Below are 16,695 nucleotides of genomic sequence, written 5' to 3'. Positions count from 1 at the left end.
TGTCCATGGGATTCTCCAGGCAAGAATACTGGAGTGGGTTGCCATTCCTTCCCCAGAGGATCTTCCTGACCCAGGGGATGAACCCTGGTCTCCTGCATTGCCAGCAGATTCTTTACCAGCTGAGCCACAAGGGAAGCCCTTGAGCTACAGGGAAGTCCTCAAATTTCACTGGGAATAAAAAGGAAAGGCAGCCCCAACTCAAGCTCTCCTGCCAAGTTAACTGCGCTGAGAGCCAGAGGATCCCTTGGTCTGGAGGAGAACTGTGGATTTTAAATAAGCCATCTCTTGCTTGCCAGCTCCTTCACAGAAGAGGAGAACGTGACTCAGAGAGAGTGAGTGGCAAATGCATGGTCACACAGCCTGGACCCTGGGCTGGTAGGGGTGGGAGAAGGCAGTTCCATCTTAAGTCTGCACCTAATCATTGTCCCCAACTCCCAAGAGGCGTGTCTGGAATGTTGAAGGGATCTGAGCCAGAGGGAGTGTCCCTTCTCAAGCCCTGGGGGAGGAAGGGCAAACCTCAGGAGGAGAATGAGGGCTAAAGAGATTTATTCCAGCCACACAGGTACCCCCCACCCTGCTATCCTCCCCTGCCTGCCCCATGTCCTTTGTCATTGCTTCCTCTCAAAATCTGTAGTTGACCCTTACCAGTCAGCCCGGGGGGGAGGGTGGGAGGCCTTCTGGCCCAGTGGTGAACAAGTGGTCAGACCTGGCTTCCAGGCCCAGCCTGGCCTGTCTCTAGCTATGTGGTACTGGCGTGGTCATCTTCTTTCCCTGAATCTCAGTTTCTTCATCTGTAAATTGGGAGACATTGAAAGGAGGAAGTATGGAAGATATTAGCCAATAAATGTCACTTGGTGATTTTTTTTTTCTGCTGAACCGAGGGAGGAAGGTTGGTTGTGGAGAGATACTGAAGGCTGTTTTTTAAAGGTCATTTGAATTTAATATCCTCTTCTGCCTCAGATTCCATCCATGATTCTGAAGTTCTTGAGTGGTGGAGGGTGGTGAAAAAGAGCGGGGTTATGGCTTGCTGTGCCCTAATTTGAGGAAGCTTTGGGAGGAATTGAAGGGAGACACAAGAGGGAGATCACCGCAGGCATAGAGGACAGAGGATCATGCAGCCCAGGGAGCAAGCTGGATGGAAGTTTACATTGAGTGAGAAAGGGGAAGGCCTGGCCGACCAGTGACAGGAGCCAATAGCAGCTTGACCCCCGGGGGCAGGAGCGAGGTGGCCCGTCTCCCCCACTCCCTTCTAAGTTATGCCTCTCACAAGGAGTTCTGTCTGGTTCTAAAATGAAATCTCTTTATCTCCTTCAGGAAAGTATCCCAATCCTTTTTCCAGGGTGGACTTAGAGAATCAAGACCCTAGAACTCTTCTCCTGTGCCTTCATCCTGAGCTAGTCCTCCCCACAGTACACTCTGGAGGAGCTCTCGGTTCCTTAAAGCTCTGACCTGTTTGCATTGAAATCAGCCTCCCTGAAACCTGAGCTTGGTTTCTGTTTTCTTGTGTGCCTGTCTCTGTGTGCTCACATGCAAGTGTGCACCTCTCAGTGTTGCTAGGTGTGCCTGTCCTTCTCTCAGTCTGTCTGGTTATGGCTCTGGGTCTGTGCCCCTGGCTGGCCATGTCTCTGTCTCTTTCTGTGTTTCTGTCCTTGTCTCCTGCTTTTGTCTGGGTCATTCTATGTGTACTTCTAAGTGAACATCTCATGTACTCAAGTACTTAAGAGAGTCTAAGTGTCTCTCCTGCCAACCTAGTTCCCAGGGCATTCCTCCTCCTTAATTCCTGGTAATGAGCTCCCTCCTCCTTGCTAACTCTTTCCCCTTGATTTTGTTTGTCTAAAGATCTGGGTGGGGCCTCCCCAAGGCTTGGGGAAGCATGGGTGAGGTAGAGTTGGGTGGAGTGGGAAGGGGCGAGGAGGGACTACTCCACCCTGTGGAAAGACCCCAGAGGCTAGAGACACCCTTGATCCCCCAAGGGAGGATCTGTGAAAGTACTGGCTTCCTCACTGGGAGAAGGGAGCCTGTCCTGAGGTGGTGACCCTGAGTTGTGGGCCTGGGAATGCTGTCAGTGCAAAGGAAGGAGAGGAGGAACTGGGGAGCTTATCGATGAATTCTCTAAAGTTGAGGGATACAAAATTTACATACAGAAATCTATTCCTTTTCTATACATTAACAATGAACTATCAGAAAGAGAAATCTCATTTATCATCACATCAGAAAGAATAAGATATCTAGGGATAAATCTACCTAAGGAGGGAAAAGACCTGTACTTGGAAAACTACAAGACACTGATAAAAGAAATCAAAGATGACACAGATAGAAAGATATACTGTGTTCTTGGACTAGAAGAATTAATATTGTTACAATGGCCATACTACCTACAGGAATCTACAGATCAATGAAATCCCTATAAAATGCCAATGATATTCTTCACAGAATAAATAATCTTTAGCAAACAATCTTAAAATTTGCATGGGAACACAAAAGACGCTGAGTAGCTAAAATAATCTTAAGAAAGAAGAGCAAATCTGAAGGAATCATGCCTCTCCTGACTTCAGACTAAACTACAAAGCTACAGTAATCAAAAGAGTATGGTAATGGTACAAAAACAGACACATACATCAATGGAATAGAATAGAGAGCCCAGAAATAAACTTAGGCACTTTTTGTCAATTAATCTATGACAAGGGAGACAAGAATATACAATGGAGAAAAGATAGTCTCTTGAATAAGCGGTGCTGGGAAAGCTGGAGAGCTACAAGTGAACCAATGAAATTAGAACATTCTCCAACACTATATACAAAAATAAATTAAAAATGTATTAAAGACCTAAATGTAAGACCAGAGACCATAAAACTCCTAGAGGAAAACAGGCAGACCACTCTTTGATGAATTTGGAGGGTATTGTGCTAAGTGAAATGTCAGACAGAGAAAAATACTGTATATCACTTATACGTGAAATCTAATAACTGTAACAAACTAGTGAATATAACAAAAAAGAAACAGACTCACAGATATAGAGAACAAATGTGTTTACCAGAGGGGAGAGGGAATGGGGGAAGGGTAATGTAGAGGCAGGGGATTAAGAGGGACAAACTATTATGTATAAAATAAGCTATAAGGATATGTTGTACAATAAAACATGGACTCCACTGGCAGTCCAGTGGTTAAGATTCTGTGCTTACATTTCAGGGGGCACAGGTTCAATTCCTAGTTGGGGAACTAAGATCCCACATGACACACAGTGTGGCCAAAAACAAACAAACAAAAAGCACCCCCCCAACACACATACACATACACAAAACACAGGGAATATATACAATATTTTATAATAACTATAAATGGAGTATAACCTTTAAAAATTGGGAATTGAGTCTTCCCTGGTGGTCCAGTGGTTGAGAATCTGTCTGCCAATGCCGGGGAGGTGTGTTCGATCCCTGCTCCGGGAAGATGCTGTAAGCTGAGGAGCAACTAAGCCTGTGAGCCACAACTACTGAGCCCATGTACTGCAACTGAAGCCCATGCGTCCAGAGCCCATGCTTCACAATAAGAGAAGCCACCGAAATGAGAAGCCTGCTCACCACAGCTTGAGAAAGCCTGCAAAGCAACAAAGACCCAGCACAGCCAAAAATAAGTCAATAAATCTTTTCTAAAAATTGTGAATTATGTTTACTCAGGGAACTCAAACAGGGGCTCTGTGACCATCTAGAAGGGTGGGATGGGGAGGGAGATGGAAGGGAGGGGACATGGGTGCAGCTATGGCTGATTCTTGTTGATGTTTGACAGAAAACCATAAAATTCTGTAAAGCAATTATCCATCAATTAAAAAAAAAAATAACATTGTAAAAAAATTGTGAAAATTTTTTTCTATATACCTGTAGCATAATATTTTTTTCTTAAAAATAGTTTTTATTTTTACATAAAATAAAGCAGTAAAAAATGAGGCAGTTCTTCAAAGGGTGACTTGGAGCTAGAAAATCCATCCTGAGCATGAAAATATTAGTGTTAGTCACTCCTCAGTCATGTTTGACTCTTTGCAACTCCATGGACTGTAGCCTGCCAGGTTCCTTGGTCCATGGGATTTCCCAGGCAAGAATACTAGAGTGGGCCATCATTTCCTCCTCCATGCAACATATAAAATTGTGCATCAACTATACTTCAATTAAAAATACAGACTAAACTAAAAAAAAAAATTTTTTTTTTAATAAGAAAAGATACTGGGGCTCTCAGACGGCTCACCTTGGAACACTGAGTAGAACGTCTGAGTCCTAAGCAGGCAGAGGAGTGGGTGCTGTGGCCCAGCAGCTGGGGTGGCCCCCTCAGGCACTCAGTGTCTCTTTGCTTGGGGCCTCGGCTTTTGGTGCCAGGCTTATTTGAGATAAGAAGGAGGATGGCAGGGGAGACAGAGACTCCACCCGGTCTAGGAACTGTGGCTGTCCCAGAGTGGCACCCACCTTGCACAAAGGGGAAACTGAGGCCTGGAGTCTCTTTCAGGGTCACAGAGCAGTGCAGCAAAGCCTGGACTAGAACTCGGCTTACTGCCCCCAACCTGGCTCCCCTCAACCGCTTTCCCAGGCAGCACTTTGCAACATCTCGGGGAGCAGGACTCCCAGTCCAGATCACCTAAGTTCCACAAACCAGCCCTTCCCAGACCTGGGCCCTTGGGCATGTGGTCTCCATTTCCTCCAGATCCCATCTCTACCTGCTCTGTGCCTCTAGGAGGCTAAAGTGTGTAGGCGGCCTCCCCTGGGCCCTCTTGCCCTCTGGTGTTCAGGTGGATTTGGTCAGTTGGGGGGCATGACTAGGAAATTGGAAGGCAGTGTGTGGTGAGGGTGAGGGAGAAAGGTATTCCTGCTTTTTCCAGGGGAGGAAAGCTTTCACTGCACCCAGTAACCCTGCTCTCACCTCTTGTCTCCTCTGACTGAGGGGGGAGTGGCTGCTTACTCCTCGTGCCCAGGCCACCCCCTGTCCCTGCCCCGCCTCTGTAAATAATCCTTTCACAAGTTCTCTTCAGTGAAGCCCTCCTGGATATACCATTTCTGCTGGTTTCCTGACAGATTCCACATCTCTGCTCTTTAGTTTCTTCATCTGTAAAGTGCGGATAGTAATAGACATACCTTATTAAGTTGTACAAGGTGAGGATTGAGTGAGTTAACACATGTATGGAACAGTGCCAAGGCAGCAGTAAGTGCTGTAGAATATAGAATAGTAATAATACTATTACTGTCATGCTTCTTGGCAGGAAAACTATGACAAACCTAGACAGTGTATTAAAAAGTGAAGACATTACTTTGCTGACAAAAGTCCATAGAGTCAAAGCTATGGTTTTTCCAGTAGTCATGCTTGGATGTGAGAGTTGGACAATAAGGAAGGCAGAGTGCCGAAGAATCGATGCTTTTGAACTGTGGTGCTGGAGAAGACTCTTGAGAGTCCCTTGGATAGCAAAGAGATCAAACCAATCAATCTTAAGGGAAATCAACCCTGAATACTCATGGGAAGGACTGATGCTGAAGCTCAGGCTCCAATATTTGGCTACCTGATGCGAAGAGCTGAGTCATTGGAAAAGACCCTGTTGCTGGGAAAGATTGAGGACAGGAGGAGAAGGGTACGACAGAGGATGAGATGGCTGGATGGCTTCACCAACTCAAAGGACATGAACTTGGGCAAACACCGGGAGATGGTGAAGGACAGGGAAGCCTGGCCTGCTGCAGTCCATGGGGTCCCAAAGAGTCGGACACGATTTGGTGATTGAATAATAATAACTGTCATGCCTCCTTCCTTGCGAGCTCCAGTGCACTGTGGGGAGGGAAAGTGTGAAGCCAGACTTGGAGAGAGATGCCTGACTGTCCAAGACTGTCTCCTCCAGCTCCAGGCTGCTTGGTGCTTTCATGGGGCCTTGGTTAGCCTGGTTGTTTAGCCTCAATCTCTCCAATTCAAGTGGAGCCAACTTTCCCTAGGAAGACTGGGGCCAGGGGAGATGAAACCAGAGACCCTTTGCCATACTGGCTCTTCTCCAGAAAGCTCAGGCTCCTGAGAAAAGGCAAAGTAGATACCCCACATTTTGTGGGACTCTGGGGATCCAGTAGAGGTTGAGAATGGTGTGGTGATGCATTAGGGGTTTAGAAGGAGAGAGTTAATTCCAGGGAGGTTGAAAACAGAAGCAAAAAGCCTAGTCTGTGTGTTTCCAAATCTGGTCTCTTTGCTAACCAGGAAGCCCTTACTCAGGGCTCACTGCCTTCCTGCTTCAGATCCCAGGACAATTACCATGACACTGTGGGGTCTTCTCTAGCTCTCACCAACACACTGGGAGTTCCAGCAGCTTTGGGATGAAGAAAAGAGTCTGTGTGCCCCCTGCCAACTCTGCATATGGCCAAAGAAGAGGAGGCCTGAGGGTCACTGATGTCTTATGGATCAGCTTGAGTTTGCCAGTGAGGTGAGCTTCTGAAGGGACTGAAAACTGGCAAACCTGACACCTGCCTGGACCCTTGGTCACACCTTCAGGTCAGACACGATGTGGTGTAGAGAAGGGGTGTGAGTCACTCATCTCTGTCTCCAGAGGTCTCTGGGGATGAAGGCTTAAACCAGATGCAGTCATCTCAACCAGCTTCTCTGATCCTTGCTCTGGGAAGCCTTTTTGGCCCACTATCCTCTGTGCTGTGCTGTGCTTAGTCGCTCAGTCGTATCCTACTCTTTGCAACCCCATGGACTGTAGCCCACCAGGCTTCTCTGTCCATGGGATTTTTTTCAGGCAAGAATACTGGAGTGGGTTGCCATTCCCTTCACCAGGGGATCTTCCCAACCCAGGGTTCAAATCCAGGTCTCCCACATTGCAAGCAGATTCTTTACCATCTGAGCCACCAGAGAAGCCCCTGCCTTTTTTCTGGATGCCCCCGTGGGGAGTGACGGGCTTATTTCGGCAGTCTTCCTCACTGCACTCAGAGTCAAGCAGGCCTGACTGGGCGAGGGGAGGGAGGACTCTGGGAATCCCGATAATCATCTGGACATGGTCCACCACTCATCTCCATGGAGATGTCCTCCCATAGCCAAGGAGGTACCAGGAATATCCTGCCTACCACCCTCATCCTTTGCCTTTCTGCTCAGGGTCACTGCCAGGGCCTGGACAGAAGCGGATGAAGGCGGAGAAGTGGGGTGGGGACTGGTTTAAGCAGGGGGGCAGGCTGCGGTCCTCATCTGAGGAAGCTGTTTCCCAGGAAAGGTAGCCTTTAGCAGGGGAATCCCCAGTTCCACATCAAGGATGGAGAAGGGAAATTGACCCCGGCCTGTGGACAAAGTCTCCCCTTGATTGGACTAAAGGTTGATAGCTTGAGCTCCCTTTGGCTCTAAGAGATGCGAGTGTGACCACATACACATGAGGGTGTGTCTGTCATAGTTGGTGACAGACTGGAGGGACATGTTCATTTTTTTTAGTTCCCTGACCGAGGATTGAACCTGCACTCTCAGTAGTGAAAGCTCAGCATGCCACAAAGGCAGTGGACTGGCAGGGAATTCCAGGGGGGTGGGGGGTGGGGGTGGGCATATTCACACATGCACATTTACATGCTCACTCGCTCACTGACTAACACACTGAGGCACACTCACTTCACGTTCAATCCACCTATACTCATACATGCACTCTCAAACTCTGACGGTGACTCATCCACACTCAGGTGCTCAAACACGCCTAGATACACTCCTGTGCACCCAGCACATCCACATGCAAGCTCTGACACACACCTTCACCCCATGACCTCACACACACATACACTTTCAGCCATGCATGCTTAAGCACACATCAACACACTCACTCACACTTGAATACACATTTACCCAGCTTGAATACCCTCCTGTTTGCAGGCTGCCAGAAGCTACACTGTGCACTGAGTCTGATGTGGGTGGTGCTGAGTGTAGAGATAAGGGGTAAAGAGGTGGACATCATGGAGGTCAGGGTGTGGGCTTGGGGGAGCCTTTAGGTGTTGAGGTCACAACCCAGACATTCAGGGCAAGGGGTTAGGAAGCAGGAGCTTTAGAGCATGTGAATGAGAGTCTCAGTGGCTGGGCAGGGCACCCAGTAACTCCTGGCAAATACTTGCTGAAAGAGAGAACAGCAGGACAGACTAAAACTCCCCATTTCCAGCTGGTAGAGCTGCCTGTCTGTTTCACAGAGGTTTAGAATCTTGGGCAACCAGAGAGTCAGGGCCATCTCCTGGTCTGAACTCAGTGGCTCCACATTCTCACTGCCATCCTGCAGAGCCAGAGGCTGAGTCTCAAATGCAGGTGGCTGCAGACATAGAGAACGGACTTGCGGTTTCCCAGGGGGACAGGGGAGAGGAAGGGATGGAGTGGGAGTTTGGGGTTGGCAGATGCAAACTATTATATATATAGGATGATAAACAAAAAAGTCCTACTGCATCAGACAGGGAACTATATTCAATATCCTAAGATAAACCATTATGGAAAATAATTTTTTAAAAGCATTTGTATTTTCCTGGGGACTTCCCTGGTGGTCCAGCGGTTAAGAATCTGCCTTGCAATGTAGGGGATGTGGTTGGATCCCTGATCAGGGAGTTAAGATCCCACATGCCTCAGAGAATCCAAGCACATGTGCAGCAACTACTGAGTCTATGAGCTCCAGAGCCTGTGGGCCACAACCAGGGAGCCTGTGTGCTACAACCAGAGAGTCTGTGCGCCTCAAGGGAGGATCCTGCCTGACGTAAAGAAGATCGCATGTGCCACAGCAGAGACCTGGTGCAAATAAAGAAATATTTTTAAAAGTTTTGTATTTCCCAGCTTTCAGACTGTGAGAAATAAATATTTATTGTTGAAGTAAGAAAATAAATGAATAAATAAACACAGGTGACTTGCATGAAACTCCTGGGTCAGATAGTGCCAGTACAGACCTAGATCCCAGCCTCAGGGGATAAATTCTAAGCCCAGGGATACCTGACCGCAGAGAAGCCAACAATAAACTGCCTGGGAATGAATGGGAAGTGAGTAAATTCTGGCCTGTCCCGGGGATTTGGGCTCTAACCAGGAAACAGGGGGACCTGCTGAGGTCCTTTAAGGTATAGAAGGTCAAGGAGATATATAGAAACTCTGCAGAAAAGCTCCTAGAAAGGTCTCATGTGTAATGTAGTACCTCTGGTTTTTCTGCCAGAGGGGTTACATTTAATTTATTTATTTGTTTGCATATTATTTCATCAAATATCTATTGAAGATTTTTTTCATGCCAGGTTGTGATAGGTACCAGGATTACTATAATGAATAAGATACATATGCAAGATCAGATAGGAAGTCTCGATGCACAAAAGAGGAAATCTAACTCGATCTGGTTTGAGCAACTGTGGTGATTCATTGGCTCTGAAAAATCAGGGGGAAACTTCAGGTGAGGCTTCATCAAGTACTCACATTCACTCTGCTTTTCCTCTCCTCTTTCCATGGTGTCAGCCTCATCCTAGGCCTGGGTTCTCCTATGGTTTCAAAATACCTGGCAGGAGCAGGCTAGAGGGAGCATCTCTTTCATGGCAGTTGCAGCAAATATCCAGAGGCACACTCTGATTGGACCTGCTTGGTGTCATACCCAACCCTGAGTCACAAGCATGGCTCAGCTGATTAGATCAGTTTAACTCATATATTCCATCTCTGGCCTCAAAAGAGATGTTGGCTCCATCTGAACAAAATGGATTCCCAAATGGAAACGAAGACTCTTAGGAAAAGGGAAACCAGGGCCTACTAAATAGTTCCTATCCTCATGGAACGTAAAGACTAATTAATGGAGGAGACTACACATATAATTGAACAGATGAAATTGGGATTTGGGACATTTTACCAGAACAAAGGGCTTCCCAGGTGGCGCTAGTGGTAAAGAACTCACCTGCCAATGCAGGAGACACAAGTTCAATCTCTGGTTCAGGAAGATCTCCTAAAGAAGGGCATGGCAACCCACTCCACTATTCTTGCCGGGAGAATCCCATGGACAGAGGAGTCTGGTAGGCTACAGTGCATAGGGTTGCAAAGAGTTGGACATGATTGAAGTGACTTAGCATGCACATATACCAGAACAAAACACTTCTATAGGACTGGATACATAATTTGTGGGGCCTATTCTAAAAGGAAAATGCAGGGCCCCTTATTAAAGAATTATTTAGAATTTCAAGACAGCAGCAGTATTAAATCAAATACAGGGACCTTCTAAGGCCTGAGTCACCTGTCCTTAAAGACAGCCCAATTCCTCTCTATTGAAACCTGAAGGAGAGAAGGAATCAGCCAGATGGGGTATTCTGGGTAGAGGTAACAGCTTGTGCAAAACCCTGGAGGCAGGAGGTCAAGCTCCCTGGAAAAGTTGGAAGGAATTCAGTTGTGGCTGGAGCTTAGAGTGCCAGATGAGATTGGAAAGTGGGTGGAGCTGGGGTCGGGTAGGAGCCTGGTCATGACGTATCTGGGAAACTGAAGCTTCCTAAGGCTATTGCTTAGTGGTCTCTGTAAGCCTATTCATCACCAAGTTAGGGGACAAGGAGGAGCCAGGTGGGTGCCAGACCCTGCCTTGGATGGAGTTCAGATGCACAGCAAACAGATCAGGAAAGTAAGGGAAGCATGATGAGAGGCCTGGGTGTCAAGAGGATCAGGCTGCTCAGAGATCCAAAGCAAGTTCCACCACCACCCTGCCTCAGTTACCCCTCAAGACCACAGAAGGTGTTGCATGAGATTATTTGGGTCTTAAATTCCTCTCTAGCTCTAGGATTCTGTGATTCTCTTCTGGGGTTCTTAACAGTCTTAGATGATGGAAGGAAGGCAGAAAGGAAGGGAGGGAGGGAAGGAGACAGGAAGGGAGGGAGGAAGGAAGGGGAGAAAGAAAGAGAAAGAAATCCCCTTTTTGTAGCAGGTCTTTATGTTAGTAAAACACTGCTGAAGGCTTGGGGAGATGGAGGGAGTTTACTTTGCACAAATGCATGCAAGTTGGGTATCAGACATTCTTGTTCTTGGAAACCACATTGGCTCCTCCCCAATGGTGATTTCTCACTGGCCCTTTATCCTACTTGGCAGCCTAGCCTCTGGCCACATCATGGGTTTCTTTCCCTTCTTACCTTCCCTCCTCACGTTCTCCCTCTAGATTGCTCACTGTACTCTAAACATTTTTGGCATTCAGCTGAGCAAAAAATCACTAGCATAGATTCTGCACTTTGCTTTAATGGAACTCACTCTCCTCAGGTTTTAAAAAGTAGTCTGCCCTCCTCCATTAAGGGTGTTCCCAGGTGGCACTAGTTAGTGGTAAAAGAACAAGTCTGCCAGTGCAGGAGACATAAGAGACGCAGGTTCAATCCCTGGGTTGGGAAAATCCCCTAGAGGAGGGCATGGCAACCCACTCCAGTATTCTTGCCTGGAGAATCCCATGGACAGAGGAGCCTGTCGGGCTACAGTCTTTGGGGTCGCAAAGAGTCAGACACCACTGAAGTGACTTAGCACACATGCTCCTTCATTAAAAGGGAACAGAGCTCTCTCTCCATTGTGACTGCCATTTACTTGTCTGTCCTTGAGACTCAGCATCATGGAGACAGGAAACACAGGTTTTGTTGTAAAAGCTAGCCCCTCATTTGTTGCAAGAGGCTCCATAAATATTTGCAGGATGAATGAATGGGATTATCTAGACCGCGCCTTGCAGGCCATGTTCTTTTCTTTCTCCTTCCAGGGAACGGTTATGTCAAAGTATTAGAAGAGTTAGCTGTGGAAAAAACCAGTGGAAGCAACAAATCCTTGGCTATGACAGTTGTGGCAAAAGTTGCATTCTCCAAGGAAAGGGAGGCTGGGGATTCTTGGTGGGTCTCAGATGGGGCTGGATGTGTACCCAGGAAGGAGGAGGCCGCAATGACACAGAGGTTACTTGATGAGTCTGGGCATAGCCAAGAAGGGCACCCAGCCAGCCCCAGGAGCTTTGGCTGTGCCCAGAGATCTTATCTGAGTCTGACTGATGGGTCGGTACTGACTCATGGGACCTGAAGCCTAGGAAAGAGTTCTGATGTTGAAACAGGCCCAGAGAAGGGGGCAAGGTGGATATCTGTAGTTTGCCATCAGCACAGACATCACCACCCACACTTCCTGTTATGCCCCGGTCACCTTTATGGTTATCACTCATCTCCCACCCTGTCATTTATTTGCCACCCTCCTCACATCCCTGCATCCCAACTACTACTGCTCTTTCTTAACCATGCTGTCACTTGACCCAGTTCCTGTCACCTCTGAGTCCTCGGGACTGTCACCTCCTTTCCCCAGCCCCTGTTAGTTCACCGGCACTATCCATTTCTGTCTGCCCCCATCACGAACATCACCATCCTCCTGTCTCCCACCCCTCATCTAAGTCTCAAAATGGGCTTTCCCCTCTGCTGTAGACCTTCTCATCATACGCCCACTCTGAGCCTTTGCCCCTGCCTTTCTGGCCTCTGGTCTCCTCTGGGCTTCTGTATCTGGAATTGCCAAGCTCCTTACCTTTGCTCCCTGCTTTAGCCATGGGAGCTTCATTTCACTGTGTGTCTGGACCCTGGGGCCAGGTGCTTATTCCCAGAGTACTAGGTAGAGGCCGTGCCAGGAAGCCATGAGTCTTCTCTGTCTGCACCTATGTCACTTGGCAGTTCCTTCCACTCAGCCTACGCCTAAAATTTCCATGTATTAAATTGACTATTGGGAATTCCCTGGCAGTCAAATGGTTAGGACTTGGTGCTTTCACTGCCATGGGCCTGAGTTGAATCCCTGGTTGGGGAGCTAAGATCTCACAAGCCACATGGAGTGTCCAAAAATAAAAAAACTAACTAGACTATTTCCCTTTTTAAATTCATTGATGTTCTATACCTCAGACTATTACCTAACCCCCATGATACACTATATGCCCCAGTACTTTGATATGTAATACTTGTGATCAACTACTTCTTCGTATAATCATTTGTGTATCAGATAGTCTTGCCCACCAGACAGGACGCCCTGGCAGGGTGGTAGCTGTGTTTGTCTTGGTCATTGCCAGGTCCCCAAAGTCCAGTACAACGACTGGCTTCTTGTAGGGACACAATGAATGTCTGCTGACTGAATAAATACTGTTTATTGAGCACTTAGCTACAGGCACTGTGCTAAGTATGTACATATCCATGAACTTGTTCATTCCCTGTTGTATGTTCAGTGTCCCTTTTAATTTTGTTTACTTTTGAGCACTTCAAGAGCTTTTTAGCTGATTTGGCACAAGTGCTTCTGACAAAGTTCAAGCAGAGAAGCACATTTCCTGTTACTCATCAGAAAGTGAGGACACAGAGAAAGTCCGTTACTCCCAGAGCAGGGCAAAGAAAACTGCTGCTTGTAATGTCACCTCTTGATTTCATCTTTCTGCTCTCCAAAGGAGGTGGAAGAAGCAAGGGACTGATGGGAGGAGGGTACCACAAGAAGATCACTTCTGATCTCTGGAGAGCAAAAATTAGATCCTCTCCTCACATCAGAAACTAATGGTTTTTGAGGGAATTCCCTGGTGGTCCAGTGGTTACAATGCAAGAGCTTCGCTGGTAGCTCAGTCAGTAAAGAATCTGCCTGCAGTGCAGGAGACCTGGATTTGATCCCTGGGTTGGGGAGATCCCTGGAGAAGGAAATGGCCAGTACTCTTGCCTAGAAAATCCCATGGACAGAGAAGCTTGACCGGCTACAGTCCATGGGGTTGAAAGAGTTGGACACGACTTAGCAACTAAACCACCACGGGGAACTAAGATCCTGCAGGCTGTGTGACCTGGCCAATAAAACAAAATAAAAACAAAATTAAAAAAAAATGATGGTTTTTAGAGGTAAATATACAAAGAGTTAAAGTAAACTTGGATGTTTTTCATATTATTTGTCCCTGTTAGTTCATTTTTGGGAATTTATCCTTGGGAAAATAATTGAAGATGTAGACAAAGCCTTTGCCCCCAAATCTTCACTGCAATGTTATTTTTACTATTGAAACATTGAAATACAAATATATATGTACCAATGGAAAAAAAATATAAAATTTAAAAAGCTGAAAACAAACTGAATACCTAATGATAGAGAATAGATTAAATAAAGTATGGTTTGCCTCTTTGTTATTAAAATCATGGTTCTGAAGAGTTGAAAATTATTCTATAATCATGGCATTAGGTGAAAAAGGCTTTATACAAACAGACGTGTCCAGAATTGTTTTCAGTTTATGTCAACAGATTACTTAGAACAATTAAAGAATCAATAGGTATTTGTTGATTCTGAATTGTGAGAATTAATTTTTATGATGGAAATTATTACTACTTTTATAATAAAAGCTCTATGTTTGTAAAAGAAAACAACAACAGAAAGGCAAAAATAATGTTTTATGTGAATGTGTATTTTACAATCTTAGATTTTTATTATTTTTTAATATTTATTTATTTGGCTGTACCAGGTCTTAGTTGCAGCATGTAGGATCTTCCGTCTTCATTGTAGCATGCAGGCTCTTTAGTTGAGACATGCGGGATCTAGTTCCCTGACCAGGGATTGAACTCAGGCCCCTTGTATTGGGAGTACAGAGTCTTAGCCACTGGACCAGCAGAGAAGTCCCTAGATTACTTTTCTTTTTTTTTTAGATTACTTTTCTTTTTCCTTAAATTTTCTTTATTTTTTCCTTACATTATTTTTTCATTCACTAGATTGTAAATTCTATGAGGCCAGGCTCTTCTTCTTCTTGTCTATCTCTCAGCATCAGGCCTGAATGAAAGAATGATTAATAAAGTGTGAGTTAATGAGTTTCTTTTGCATCATCTCTCAATGTAATGGAGTCAATCAATATGGAGTCAGATTTGTTCTTCCCTATTACAATTCCCCACTGTCAATGTCCATTCCTCATCCTTGTGGGAAAGGGGTGGCAACTGCTCTATTTCCTGCTGAACAGGGGCACTGATGGGATGATTGTGGAACGGAATTGATCAGCTTGGGACTGGAAGTATTCCTGAATCTCTAGTTGGGCATACATGGCTTTTCTTTTTGTGGTTCCCAACACTTAGATAAGCACTTGAATACCCACATAAACTCTAGGATGTTCTGCCTTATGCTAGCTTTATACCCTGCCAAAATTTTATAGAAAGTGGGGGGCTATTTTCTTCTTTGGTTCTTTTCAAAAAGTGGCTGTCACCAGTATAGTGAAACTAAAGAGAAGAGCAAAAGTCATCATTACTTATTTGGTAAGAGGCTTGGCCAAAACAGCAATTTATGATCACAAAATCAAGTCTATTTTTCTTTGCTCCATCCAGTTTCTAGAGGAGTGAGTTTTACTTGGGTGTGGTGAATCCCTGGTCTTATCCCAGCTAATTTAATAGAGGAGTGAATGTTCATCAGGGCCTCATATCGTTCTGTCCACTTAGCAGCAAGCTGATGTTTGTGCTAAGTCACTTCAGTAGTGTCCAACTCTTTGTGACCTCATGGACTGTAGCCCACTAAGTTCCTCTGCCCAAGGGATGCTCCAGGCAAGAATATTGGAGTGGGTTGCCATGCCCTCCCCCAGGATGTTCAGGTCCTTGTTTTCTCCAGGTTTTGAGGAGACTATCCCTGGGTTGGAAGGGTTGTAGCACCACCTTAGTTGGGCAGGCAAATCTATAGGAAACAAAATCACAGGCAGAAGTTAGTATAGTCCCTAATGTTTTAACATAGTTGGCTACTGCTGAGTCCTTTAAAAGACATTCAGACTCCCCTGCCTGAGTAGACATTCCAGAATGGCCTACCATACAATATTTCAAGAGGGATTAATTTAAGTTTGCTTCTTGGAGCCACTCTAATCCATAACAGGGCAACTGGCAAGGGCTTATCCAAGTTAAATTAGTCTCCTGACATATTTCAGCAATGCTCTCTTTAGTGTAAACATAGACGAAACACATGATCCAGCAACCCTGCTCTTCACTGTTAACCAAGTGAAATGAAAGCTTCTGCGCACACAAAATTTGTAACTTGTGGTTTTATTCCCAAACCTAGGAAACAATTCAGATCAACTAGGGAACAGATAAATATACCATGAAATTTAACTCAGCAATAAATCACGGATAGGCACAAAAACATGGATAAATCTATTACTATGCCAAGTGAGAAAGGCTACACATTGTTTAATTCCATTTATAAGACATTTTGGAAAAGGCAAAACTATAGAGAAAGAAAACAGATTAGTAGTTACCTGGGGCTAGAGGTAGTTATGGAGAAGGCAATGGCTACCCACTCCAGTACTCTTGCCTGGAAAATCCCATGGGTGGAGGAGCCTGGTGGGCTGCAGTCCATGGGGTTGCCAAGAGTTGGACACGACTTCACTTTCACTTTCACTTTTCACTTTCATGCATTGGAGAAGGAAATGGCAACCCACTCCAGTGTTCTTGCCTGGAGAATCCCAGGGACAGGGGAGCCTGGTGGGCTGCCGTCTGTGGGGTCGCACAGAGTCGGACACGGCTGAAGCAACTTAGCGTAGCAGAGGTAGTTAAAATTTGATAAAGGAAATAACACAAATCAACAGGAAAGGGAAAATGATGTCAATAAATGATGTTGGCAAAACAAGCTTTTCTTCTTTTTTTCCCACACCGCGCATCTTGTGGGATCTTTGTTTCCCAATCAGGGATTGAACACAAGCCCTTGGCAGTGAAAGCACAGAGTCCTAACCACTGGACAGCCAGGGAATTACCAGAGTGAGCTATTTGAGGAGATTAAAACAGTCCA

The sequence above is a fragment of the Bos taurus genome, chromosome 8 (assembly GCF_002263795.3).
Source record: "Bos taurus isolate L1 Dominette 01449 registration number 42190680 breed Hereford chromosome 8, ARS-UCD2.0, whole genome shotgun sequence".
NCBI lineage: Eukaryota > Metazoa > Chordata > Mammalia > Artiodactyla > Bovidae > Bos > Bos taurus.
Note: the sequence above shows the minus strand (reverse complement) of the source record.